Here is a 14,657-nt window from a genome sequence, read left to right as displayed (position 1 = left end):
GGAAATTAGTTATAAAATAACTCGAGACGAAACGGCAAATAAAAGGTAATATTCAAATAAGAATTTTTAGTTTCGAAAATCTTAACCCTTTTACTTTATTTTTTTTATATTCTTTAATGAGTTATATTTAATTTATTTTCCAAAAAAAATAAATTAAAAATACTCACATTTGAGAAATTTATAAAAGTTTTTCTATAGAATAAATTCTTTATAAAATCATTCTCTTATAAACGTTATTTTTTATAAAATATAATATTATATTTATTTCGAAATTTATTTACAATTATTAGGAAAATTTAATTTTGCCTTCCTCTCAAACTAGTAGCACTTTTTCTATTTTATTTTACAACTCTTATCTACTCTCCACCACACTAATCTATGGCTTCACTACCTATGAAGAAAGATTAACATTTATTTTGTTAAAATTATAAAACCGTTCCCCTCTATGTCATAGAGATTTGTGATATAAATAAATCACAGATCAAGAAGATACAGGTATTTACTAACCGCTGTCTACGTCTTAAGGGTACCTTCTATTCGAGACGAATCTCAAATACAAGTCTTTGGTTCTAAACACATCTATCGAGACAATCCTTTAAAAAAGACAAATACAATTATTATTTGCCTAACTATATGGAACTTTAAACAAAATTAAATACACAAGGTTATTATTTGGCTGTAGAACCATAAAGGGAAAAATTATGGAAAATTTAAATCAGACCGTCTCAACTAAACATTCAAAGACATTGTAAGCTTGAACCTGACGAAGGATATAAACCAGATTTAAAGACATCTAAAAATTAAATCTAATCATCTCAACTCATCAAAATTCTCCAGTTTTGGCTAAGCATACTTTACCCTTTCATGGTAAACAAATTTAACTTAACTTAAAATCAATCAATACTCTCTCATAATTAATATTTTATTATCGGGTACGTAATTTTTTCTCTCTTTCACCTCCTTAGCCATTTAAGTAAGGGACTTTGTATCTTGCATACAAAGGCAACTGCATCCTGCCCAACAATAATTGATGAGCTTAGTATCAAATTTTTTTAACCCTATTAGATGGGATGAGATCCTCCAAGAAATGCAATTTTATGTAGCGATATAATGTGATTGAGCTTACTATGATGACTTATGGCGTTTATTAATTTTTTTTACAGACTTACACGTTTTAAACCATCTTATATACTACAATAAAATAATAATTCTTTCTACTACTAATAAATCAAGTTATGTCAACATATTTTTTAACTTTGAAGAGTGAAAATAAGAAAAATACTATAATGCCTATATACAATTATAGTGAACCTTGTTGAAATTCTGGAAAAAAGGATAGGAAGATTCGAATACATAAATTACTATTTTATTTTTATTTTATCTATTAATTAATATGCTTTAGTAAAAATATAAATGCTAGTAACCGTGCCCACTAATTAAATAATATGCGTAAATTATTATAAAAAATTGATAATTAATAAATTCAACTTTAAAAATAAAAGATTGAAAAAATTATTGTTTATCAATATTTCACAATTAACAATCAAATCTAGAAAATATAACAAAATATTTAGAAAAATAAAATATCCATTCACTTATTCCTCATCCAAGTGATGAATTTGAGACAAAAAAATTCAACACTAGTAAAACATGATAGTTCAAAAGCTCATTTAAATTAATAACAATATGGCATGATTAACATCTTAATATAAATAGAGATACTGAGATAACAACAATTTAGGTAAGCCGACAAATTAATATTTTAATAAATCCATATATTCATTTCATAACATCATTTATTCGTATTCACATAAAACCTTAGGAAACAAACAATATAAAAAATGGATAATACTTATCTGAATGTTAGGAAGGTAACCATCACCCGATATTATATCCTACATACATTTAAAATCATTGCAAAACATATATAATTAAGGAATATAATAGTTCATAAAATATTACATCATAACTTACATATATATATTTATATGTAAAAATATTCAATAATAAATATTTCTAATTTACTATAGATATTATCTTAAATCAATATTAAATTTGATTTTATTTCTTAGCTTACAGGAGTTATCTTTTCGTGGCGCTGGTTCAACAAAAATTTTGGATGCTGTTTAATCCTCTTATATAATTTGAGAAAGTTATATAAATATCTATTTTGTCGAGATATTATTTCAATCATGATAAGTTAATTTAGAGCCGGCAGGGCTTCCTAAACCATACACATCAATTATGGCAGTTAATATGAAAAAAAATATTTCAAAATCTTGGAAGGAAAATTTCATGGCTATGTAGGACCATTATTTAGGATTTTTGATAAAAATCATAATCTCTCCTTAAGTTCATTATTATGCCCAAAATGTTTATTGAATTAAGGCAAAATTAATTTTGAATTTTTATATATAATTAGCTTTAATTTGTAAGTATTATGATATTTTGAATAATAAATTAGTAAAACTATTCTATTCGTATCATTATTAAAAAATAAAAATGCATTTCAATTTATTATAGGCTATATAAACTACTAGTTTAAGAAGTCTCTTGAAGTAGTTAACCTAACTTCTTTATTAGAGCTTGTTGGGCAAGATTTTAATTTTCAAAATCTAAAATATAATTTTTAAAAAATATTTATAAACAACCTTTATGGAGTATCGATTCATATATTATTCTTTATAATGTCTAAAAATACATAGGAGTTAATGCCGATTTTACAGAATTCGATTAGCCCCAGTCTCCCCTACATATGTATAGTTCAAATGTTTCGATGTTTTCTAAATGTATTACTAAGAGGTTCATTGCAAGGTCTGATATAGGCTAACGTTAATCTAAGTATAAAAGAAGATTATTAGATATACATTATTTTATTAGAAACTAAACCCACTACATTAATTTTATTAGAGACCAAACCTATTACATTCGGTAAAATAAAACAGATAAGTAAATATAAAAACGTCACTTATGTTGAGTATTTAGTTTTCTAAAAAGTTTGTTATTGCTAAATTAATTAGTATATAGCAGTAGAGAGCTTAGAGGATTTCTTTAGAGAGAGAAAATATTTTTTTTAACAGAAGTAAAATAGAATTTAATAATAACTAGAACTTTGATTATTTTTTCGAATTTCCAATTTTCTTTCAATTCAAGATTTGTGCTAAATTCGCCATTTTTAAGCAATACTATCTATGTATTATTTCTTTTTTTTCCCATTTTTTGAACCTAGTTTTAATTTATAATATTCATTTACTGCTCATATTTTTAATTTCCTGTTAAAAACAGTTAGCAAGCAAAATACATCTAAAATTGTTCAAAATAACGTAAATTTTAAAAATTCTGGGCTGGACCGGATAATGATCAAAAAATAAAAATTGTTGTTCGATATTTATGAGAATATATTTCTTCTATTAATGATTCTAAGAATAATCTAACATCATGAATATAACTTTTTGCTTATACTCATTTTTCCCTTCAGTTAAATAATAATTTTAGGATACGTTTTATGTAAAACAATATTATCAGTTTTCATATTTTAATCCCACAAATTTTATTTTAGAGACCTCCATGATTATTTCATAGTAATGTACTCACTTGGCACCATCATTCCTACATGAGGATCAAAATATAGAAAAGAAGTTATTCAAAGGATATTCCCACTTAGATTCTGTAATAATCAAAGGAAATGTCTGTATATTATACTAACATTTGATAGAGAATGTTAGATTCTTATCTTCTATCAAAGCCAAATGATGAATTACTAGACCAGTGGTATAGATAAATCGTACACAACTCATCACACATCTAGCCAAAGACGCTAGAATAGTATTGCCTGAAAACATGAATATATTATAAGTTAAACTAGTCAAAAATTTCATATATAATTTCATTGAGTGCATTGAAAATCTTTATTTAAGTAATTTTAAGTCAATTTGCATAATATTATTATTGAATCAAATATAGTAACTCCAATTATCTCCCCATTCTCTGAAAATTAATATAAAACGATTGTTTAATTTTGCATAAGCTAAAAAAGTTTTGTATGATGATATTATTAACTATATATAAAAATGGTTACCTTAATCTAGTAATTCATCATTTGGCTTTGAAAGAAGTAAAGAATCTAAAATTCTCCGATCAAATTTTAGTAAAATATTGAGATGTTACTTATGATTATTATCAGAATCTATGTAGGAATATACTTTGAAAGAATTTTTTTTCTATATTTTGAGTCTCTGGTAAGAATAATGGTGCCAAATCAAGTTCGTACATAACTATAAAATAATCGTGGAGGTCTCTAAAATAAAATTTTTGGGATTAAAATTTGAAAACTGATGATATTGTTTTACATAAAACGTATCCTAAAATTATTATTTAACTGACGGGAAAAAATAGTATAAGCAAAAGGTTATATTTAAGATGTCAGATTATTCTTTTAATTATAAATTGATGGGAGAAATACATTCTCATAAATATCGAACAACAATTTTTATTTTTTGATCATTATCCAGTCCAGCCCTGAATTTTTAAAATTTACGTTATTTTGAACAATTTTAGCTGTATTTTGCGAACTGTTTTTAACAGGAAATTAAAAATATGAACAGCAAATGAATGTTATAAATTAAAATTAGGTTCAAAAAACCGGGAGATGTATTGCTTAAAAATGGCAATTTTAGCAATAATCTTGAATTGAAAGGAAATTGGAAATATGAAAAAATATTCAAAGTTTTAGGTAATATTAAATTCTATTATACTTCTGTTAAAGAATATTTTCTTTAATGGCACAATATGTACTGTATTTTCAAATATGTAAATGAATTATTTTTCTTATTTTATGAAATAGAGACAAAGAGTGGTCCAATAGACTTTCAAACTAAAATATTAGGCATGTGTTAAAAAAAAAACCCCAAAATTTTTTTCGAGACCTGTGTTGAGTATAACAAAAAAAAATAAGAACGCCAAAAAAGGAATGTTTGTCAAATATTTAAAATAAAATAACCACACATTCTTGGCGTTGGAGACCAATACATTTATATTTAATAAAGAATAAATATCGAAGCGAAAAACGGAATTAATTAAACGTAGGAAAGATATACCAATAAATATATTTTTCAAAATAACTTAAATTATCATGTATATTTTTATATTATAATAAATGAGTTTTTTTTTTGTGATTAGCTTATACTCACTTTATTGTGATAGTCGTAAAAAACGAAAAAAAGAAGAAGAAAAAATTTTAAACATAAAAAGACCAGGAATAAAGGTTGTGATGGATAGTGTTGAACGTTTTAAATTAGTTTTCATTAAGATTATTAAATAGGGTCAAAATTTTATCCTTATAATATACAAATGAATTGTTGTATCGAATAGTTTCTGGGGCCTAGGTAAATGCATACAACACCCACTTATTGATTCTGGGTTTGAATGTAGCAAGGACCGTTTTTTTTAATCAAATTAATTAGCTAGTTCTTGCTAGATGGTCCGACATATAGAATATTTGAAGCGACTACGTGATTCTATTAGTATATATTAAAATAAAAGAAGTTCTCATTAAATTTGATAGTTGTTTAGCAAAATGGGTTGTTTGAATATCTTGGAAAAAAAGCAAAGAGACAAAAAAAATTAAAATTAAATGTCATTCTCATCATTTAAAAAAAAATATCCAGATAAATCATATATATTCAATTTCCTCCACCCTTAGAAAAAATTACGAGGACTTGTTTGCCTTCATTAGGGATGAGGACTCCATGAAATATATTTTAAAAATGGTTTGTCAATTTCTTGATTCCATCTAAACATAGATATAAACTTGGGTTGGTAAGGGAGACCGGGATTATATTGTCCATAAAAATTTGAGTGCTATAAAAAATAGATGAAGCAAATTATACAAAATGTTTAAAAATATTTTATTTGCATATATGTCTTACAGTAGAAATTAATATATAGAAAAAAATAATTCTTTTACTTTTTTTTATTAATATAAAATTTAAGAATTTTGAAAATCCAGGATACCTATTATTCTGTCACATTTCATAACTTTTTTATTTATCAACACTTTAAATCGAAATGTTTTATTAACTATTCTATATAAAAATCTTTCAACTCTTTCTTTTCTTACTTATAATATTTTTTTATGCAATTTATATATTTTCGAAACCTTTATTTTTTTCTAAAAATTTTTCAACTTTTATTTTTATTTCTAAAATCACACAAAAAATTACAGATTTATATATCATGCTGTTTTTTTAATATAAATAAAGAGAATTATTATAATAATACCCCTTTTTGGTGACAACTTTTGTCGACTTCGTCATATAGGTTTATTATTTATCAGAATATTTATCAATAATTACTTTCTAGCAGTGGCATAGAAATTCCAATATTTTAGAACCTAGCAACCTTTCATCAGATAATGATCTTAAATTTGATGACCTCACAACTATCCCAAGGGCTTTGGATAAATCTATCACCTGGGATTATACCTGCACTCAACCCATAAATATCAAAGGCAACACCCTTTTTCAAGCAGAAGCAATAAATAAATATATACAAAACATGGTATATTTTATAACACCTCCTTTTTTAAAGACTTTGGCCAATATAATACAAATACACACATTGGAAAGCAAAAGAATTTTTTATCTTAAGACAATTGTCTATTTTTTGAGACTTAAATACATTTAATAATTGTGAACCTCCAATTTTGTATTTTATAACTTTTTTATAATTTAATTAGAAGAACTAAATTTCAAAATAAAACATTTAATTTTAAAAATAAAATCCCTAAATAAATAAATAAAAATACATTGTCTAATATGTAAATATATCAAGTTCATTAATCTTATATATATCATCCAGCAGAACTTGATATAATTAAAACTGTCATATGTTAAAAAAAATAAGTCAACCATCTTTATTTTATCATTCATGACTCTAAACAAAGTAGTGACTTCTAGTTTTCTTATAAATATAGAGATTGATTTTATTAAAAAGATCTCTATTTACAAATGGCTAATAATACCCTCCCATCAAAACGGCTCCAGGTCATCACATTTAACCCTTTATAGCCCTGGCTAATTTGTTGTCATTTACTTGCGTGTTATTTTATAACCACTAAGAATGCTTAATAATTTAATTTAAGAATACAATATAAATATATCATAATTTCAATCGTATTTTATTAATTCTCACGCTATATACTTTTGCTTATATTTAATTACGTTTAAACTTAACTAATTTTTATGTTCCGATTTTGTACAAATTATATACGTTCTATACAGTGGCGTAGCTACGGGGGTGGTTTTCGGGTGTGGACCCCTCCCAGAGCAAAAATTTATTTTTAGAATATACGTTCAAAAGACTTATACGTGGTGACTTTATATCAAAGAAATACCAATAATATTTATATTTTTCTGGTTCTGATGTTCGTGGAAGGATATTATTTTACTATTGAAATTTTTCTGGATAGTATTAATATAAAGTCATTGAGAATAATCTAATAAATTTATGTATGGACCCCCTCTAAGGAAAATTCCTAGCTACGCCACTGGTTCTATAGCTTCTAGTTTTTATGATATACATTGCATCTTCTATTATCTGTGTATTACACATGGAATCTACAATATTTATTATATTACTAGCAGATGCCTTATGTAATCATTATTTCTTTTATAAATAGACTAGAAAATAAAATATAAACAAAAAAATTTTTCTCATTAAAAAAATGTTGGACTTTAAAAAGTAAATTAAAATTAAATCTCAAGATATTAAATTACTATAAATTTTTACTTTTTGTACATGATAAAATTGTGATTACTTTATCATTAAGAATGGAGTACTTTTATAAAAAAAAAATTTAATAATAATAAAAAATTTTTAAGTTATAACTTAATTTAGATATTTCTGTGAAAACTATTTTTAGAACTATTGAAACATCTTATAATATATTTACGGTTAAAATTTTAAAAATAATAAATTTTACTAGTTTTAAAATTATGTGAGAAGATATTACCTGCCTCGGAATAACATATCCTCGGTCTCCCCTTATATATTTGTTTATAAATTTTTTTGTAATACTACGCTTCCCAATGATACTATACCTTTGGATAAAATGAATACATCAAAGATATTAATCATAGGACAAAACTATCTATACAGTATTTATAAACCCCTACCCCACATTTAAATATTTCTGATATTTATATCATACTAATTATTTTTTTAAATTTTGAGATAATTTTAATAATTTTGCAAAGATAATAGATTAATTCACCGATCAAAATTTTTATATTTAAAGGAATAAACTAGACTTAAATAACTCATCCAAAATCTAGCCAAAGACGCTGATATAGTATTGCCTGGAAACATGAATGTAACTATCCAAGAGCAGTTTTTGTTAATCTATTCAACAATTTCACAGCGAATTTCTCTAAGTCCACTGAAGATCTTCTAAAAGTAACTTAAGTCAATGCATAATATTATTTTTCAATCAGATATAGTGACTCTAATTATCTCCCCATCCTCTGAAATTATGTATTACTCTCCTCGAAAAAAGAGTAGCAAAATTTGTGAAATTTTTAAATTTCATCCCTCCCCTGAATTACATAATTAAAAAGAATATAAAATGATTTTTATTGTACAAAATAATAATATTATTGATAATATATCAATGATAATTTTTCTTATGAAACGACAAAAATTGATAGTATATTTGCAATAGACCTGTAATCCAGGCCAAAATCCCTAAGTCTACTTTAAATAAAAAACTTAAAAATGTTGGCCAAAACTCTTTGCAAAAAAAATTTAAATTATACTAATAGATCAGCTAAATGAAGGAAAATCATTTAATATTAATTTACTGCTCATATTAAAATTTCCAATTTAAAATAACGTTAACAAAATATAGAAAATCTGCAATATCTCTTTAGAGGAGGCTAAATATTTCCTAGGGGGCCAGATCCAATAAATTTTGGATAATTCATTATGTTGATACCTGGATTTAGTAATATGTTTAACGGAAATTGGGAAGACAAATGGTTTCACCTCCGAAAAATATTCACAAAATTTTTTTTTAAACCAAATTTTAACTTATATGTAAATAAAGTTTTAATATTATAATGTTAAATCTTATGTGATTCATCTTCCCCCTCCCCCCTTCCTTTCAAAATCCTAGATCATTGTCTAATTATAATTATTGTCGATATCATAATATATACCTAAATTTAGTATCATATATTTTTTAGAAATACCGAATGAAAATAGAAACAGCATTTGCAATGATTTATAACATGGGTAAATCTTAACTTAAATATAATATAACTTAAAATGAATATATTATTAAAAATTACAAAAATAATAAATAATAAGTTATTTGTATATATGCTAGCGACAATGTGTTTTTTTTTCGTCAATATTTTATTTTATAAACTTTAGATTAATTTTTGAGTAAGATTTTTAAATTTTTAATATAAAATTTTACTTATAATATATTCTGCTGGAATATATTTCCCGTAAAATTATACTTTTATAAATTTTTAAAATGTGTTCTATAAATGATCTAAAATTAAAAACACATTAATTGATAAAGAAATGTCATGAAATAATTCAAAAATAAATGAAACACTTTGTTAAATAAAATTAAAATAATTTTTTATTTAAAGGTTATTTTTTACTCAAATTATTATGATTTTTTTCTTACTTGAAAATAATTTAATTTTTGCAAAAAATGTTTTACCTTAAAATAAGTTGTTTAAAAATTTATGTACTTTAGAATATTAAATTAAAAAACACGATATATTTTTAAAGGTTAACTTTTTATACATATATAAATCGACAAATAAAATAAATGTATGTATGTTCGACGAATTGTAATAAAAAAGATATATAATATTTTGATAATAAAAAAATTTAAAGAAAATAAACATTTTAAAAAATTAACGTTTGATTATCTTCTTCCTTCAGTTGCCTTCCATAATTTTATACATTTATACTCAGTAAATAATGATTAGAAATATAATATTTAAAATTTTTATATTATTTAGGACTGTTTAGCCATTTCTTTTAATATATTTTAATAGTTGAGGGTAAGATCTAGGTATACTAATGCCAGCCTGTAAATTTTTCTCTGCATACAAGTTGCTATTATGTAACATCAATTGAATGGATTAAAAAATTTTATTTTCAATTGGGCGGAAAGAAAATTAGAGGCAAGAATATAAAAGAGATCTCAAAAAATAATTATCACGTATATTTTTATATTATAATAAATGAGTTTTTTTTGTGATTAGCTTATACTCTATTCATTATAATAGTCGTAAAAACGAAAAGAATAAGAAAATATATTTCAAACATAAAAAGACCAGGAAAAAGGATTTTGATGCATATTGTTGAGTTTAAAATTTTTTTTAATCTGTTTTATTAAGATTATTAAATAAGGTCATAATTTTATCCTTATATACAAATGAATTGTGTTTCTGGGGCCTAGGTAAGTTCATACAACACCCACTTATTAATTCTTGGTTTGAATGTAGCAAGGAACGGTGTTTTTATCAAATTAATTTGCTGGTTCTTGCTAGATGGTCCGACATATAGAATATTTGAAGGGACTACGTGATTCTATTAGTATATAATATATTAAAATAAAAGAACTTCTTATTAAATTTAATAGTTGTTTAGCAAAATGGGTAAAAATTCAGCTTAAAATTATCTTTTTTATTTAAAGTTTAATTAGTTTTGGACAGAACCTGGGTTTAGATCATTCCTCCAATCACATAAGTAATTTATATCCATATGAATTTAAAACTACAAACCAATTTTTTTTTTGATACTTGGGAATTGATTTTTGAAAATCAACCTACAAGTCCAGTTAGTAAAATAGGGAAATGCGTATCAGATCTGAAAAAATAAAAGCAGAACCGATCAAATACATTTTTAAGAAAATTATTTTGATATCTTACAGGCTCTGAAAAATTATATATTAATCTTAAAAAATACCTTAATACAATATAAAAAAAATCATTATTAGAAACTTCGAAGAAGACGAAGATATTTAGTTTATTCCTAGATCCCACGCTTATAAGTGCTATGTAATATAGCTTGATAATTTATTGATAATATATAAATTATCCTCAATTATTTTAGAAATATAATTAAATTTATATAGATCATATTTAAATATTAAAATTTTCTTTTTAATTATACTCATTTTCCCTAGAAAATTAAGACATAGTTGGGAAAATAAAATTTTCAGAGAGTGAAATTATAATCTTACCCCCCTCCCCCTTTTATTTGAACAGCAAAATGTTTCTTATATTTTTTAAAGCTGATTTTTTTTTATTATACTATACTTTAATAATATATTATTTAAAAGTATCATTTCAAAGGAAATCATTCCTTATATCGTTATATAAGCTTTACATACAAAAAAATATATAGTTTATAAGAAGAAAATATTATCAAATAATGATATCCAGGTTATCATTTTATTAAAATAATAGTACCTATAGTTTTTAAACAACCCAGTTTCTTAGAACCTTCTAGTTTTGTTTCCCAATTTTATATACCGGATGATTATATGGCCAATTTTAAAAGGTTTGACTTTATAAAACTTTAATACAATAATATAAAATATTTAAAAATATTATCCATTATTTTTTAAATCCATTAATTTTTTATATTTACAAATCAAGGTTAATTATTTGTTTTTTCTTCTCAATTTGTATAATTTTTTATAATTATTTTTTTATTTCTAATATTTAATAACGAATTTGTAAAATTAATATTTAATTACAATAGATTAAAAAGTTATATTAATTTACTTCAAGGATTTTATAAATACTAGCTCGTTTTATCAATCATTAAATAATTTTTATCTAAATATTTATATTTAAAGTTCCTAAATTTTGTTTGATTTATTATATTAAAAATCAAAATTGATCTTTACTTAATATCAATTAAAATGAATAAAATTTTACTAAATCTTATCCTGCTTGTTCTAAATTTCCACAAGTCCCATGGTAAAAAAATAAGTTAATAAATTAAATATTTCTATTATGTTTAAATATATGTTTTAATATTAATTTTTTCATTTAGAAGCTAAAAAATATTTAAAACTTTGTATGACATATTTACTAGGTTTATAAAATAAAAATAAATTCCTTATATTTTTTGAAAGATTGAATGATAAATAAGATAATAATCACATCACAAAAAAACTTGTAATATTAAAGGAATTCCACTCTGAACTTTGAAAAGCGTATAAAACATTATTTAAAAAATCTTATCCCCTTTATATATATAAAATATTAATGTATAAGAAATTTTCCTCAAACTTAAATATTTTTTAAATAATTGATATTTTTTTATACAAATTATTATTCATGTTGTTCAATAATTAAAATTTATTTAATCTGAGACATTTGAAAAGATAAATAAAATTATTTGAAAATTTTTTGTAAACTTATTTTTTAATATATTTAATTGAGTTAAATCAAAAGATAAGCTATCAGAATTTAATATTAATATGTTTAAAAAATTTCCTCAAACTTGTATAGTTTTTAAATAATTGCTAATTTTGTTAAATTAATGTTATGTTTTTATTTACTTTTTGTATTATTAAATTATTTAGAGCAAACAAATTGGAAAAAAAATTCAAATTTGAAATGCTTTAATCCGTTGGGGGGTTTTAATAAAATTTTTATATTAGATAAAATTATTTTCCAAAATTGGCCTGTCAAGGAAAAAAAATAATACAATAACTAATAGGTTGTAACTCTATAATAAATTATATTAATTTTTACTATTACATTCAGTATTAGAAACGAATAAATATTAAAACTCAATTGATTTATTAGGGAGTATAAAAAGATTTTTATCTATGTATGAAGAGGGTTACCAGGTTTTTTTACCATCAGCTTGAGACTCCCGAATTTTAAGTTTACACGCAAACATCTCACACCCGCAATACTATTGCAATTGGAAATCTATGACAATTTTTAAATATCTTTCGAATAATTCTTTTTAGCATCTTAACGTTTCTATATAGAAAAATATAATTTATAATTGATTTATATTTTTAAAATAAATTTTAAATAAAAACATGCCTAGTTTGTAAATTTCTTTATATCCTTAACTTAATCATGTTTTATTTTTATCCAGTAATAAATCAACATAATTCATTCATATTTTAACATTTTTATTTGTATATAACATTGCTAGAAGATTAATTATCACGTATCACGTTTTTCTTTTATATAATATAAATAAAGTAACTCCAAGACAAAGAAGTATAAATTAAAACTAAGTATAAAATATTAAGTATTACCAACTTTGTTAATATTTATATAAAGTACAATCCCGGCCGTTTTAACAATTTTTATATTTCTATCGCATTTTTATATTTCACTATCTAGAAGTTTGAAAATTTGATTTGACAACCCTGTTTATGAAGATAATTGTTTTTTTAAATAATAAACATGATAAAATTTAATATTAATCTCTGAGAAATTTTTTTTTTACTAAAGATTAAATATTTAAGTAATAGCTATTTTTTTTATAAATTACAATTAATATTATGCAATCATTATAGATTTCAATCAAAATTTATTTAATTAATATTATATATACTTAATAATTTCGGAAAATGATATTTAAAATTGATATTATGCAGAAATTAATCTTATCATAATTCTTTTATATTTTTTGATAAAATAATAATATTATATGAGGATTATTTTTTAAAGACGTTTCCATGATTTTGCAAAAATGCAATTTCCCATTGATATTTATAGTTTACCCTTATAAGAGGTCCTAATAAAGAAATAAAACTTCTTGATTTTCTCAAAAAAATATCATTTTAATTTTTTTAGCTAGATATTATTATTGGAAGAATGAATACTCCATCCCAATTTTTCCTATTATATGGTATAAAGTTAAATATTTTTATTTTCTAGCAATTTACTTCAGTTGATACGCTCATTCCGATCATATTTATTAGTAAATTAAAATGGAGTGAGACATAATTATTTGCCTTATAAACACTTTGGATTTTTTTTATAATAATAATTTAATACTTAAAATTTATATTCAAGGGAGCGCCAGTTCGATAAACAAGGAAAACCTGACAAGATGCATAGATGTTTTATTGGAAAATTGCGAATTCAGAGCACATTATGAATTGCAAAAAAATTGTAAATATGAAAAATTAATAGAAATTCTAGGTACGCTATGCTCTATATTGATTATTCTTTAATTTTATTTTGTATTTTCAAATATTTTTTAATTTTTTATAAAGATATACATAATGGGAAGATAAATAATCAATCAAACATACTTTTTACAAAAAAAACTAGTACTGCGCTAAGAAAACTCAGAAATTTTTTCCGCTCCTGCAAGGGTTATGAGAAAAAAACTGAGAAGAGCAAAAAAAGAATTTTTGGGAAATATTTAAAATATAATAACCTTACATTATTATCGTTGGCGACCTTTCCTCAATTAACTAAAGCAGACATATTACAGCGAATAGCCAATTTATTCAGATTTTCGGGTATTTTACTAATTACTGTTCATTTCAGAAAGAATATTATGAGAAAGAAGGAGGTCACCTTTTTAGATTTTTCTTCTTTTGCTTCCTACCTATTAATTAAAGACATAAATACGAT

General features: G+C 23.1%; 1 long non-coding RNA gene across 1 annotated transcript; it reads left to right on the top strand.

Moving 5' to 3' along the window:
• Positions 1-11,864: 11,864 nt before the first annotated feature.
• LOC135925109 (uncharacterized) lies at positions 11,865-14,536 on the top strand. Its single transcript, XR_010571535.1, has 3 exons — positions 11,865-12,014; positions 14,088-14,216; positions 14,291-14,536. It is a non-coding gene; the product is annotated as an uncharacterized LOC135925109 (long non-coding RNA).
• Positions 14,537-14,657: the final 121 nt, after the last annotated feature.

Source organism: Gordionus sp. m RMFG-2023, chromosome 2 (genome assembly GCF_954871325.1).
Source record: "Gordionus sp. m RMFG-2023 chromosome 2, tfGorSpeb1-WG-v2, whole genome shotgun sequence".
Lineage (NCBI taxonomy): Eukaryota > Metazoa > Nematomorpha > Gordioida > Chordodea > Parachordodidae > Gordionus > Gordionus sp. m RMFG-2023.
This window is presented reverse-complemented; position numbering and strand designations above follow the sequence as displayed.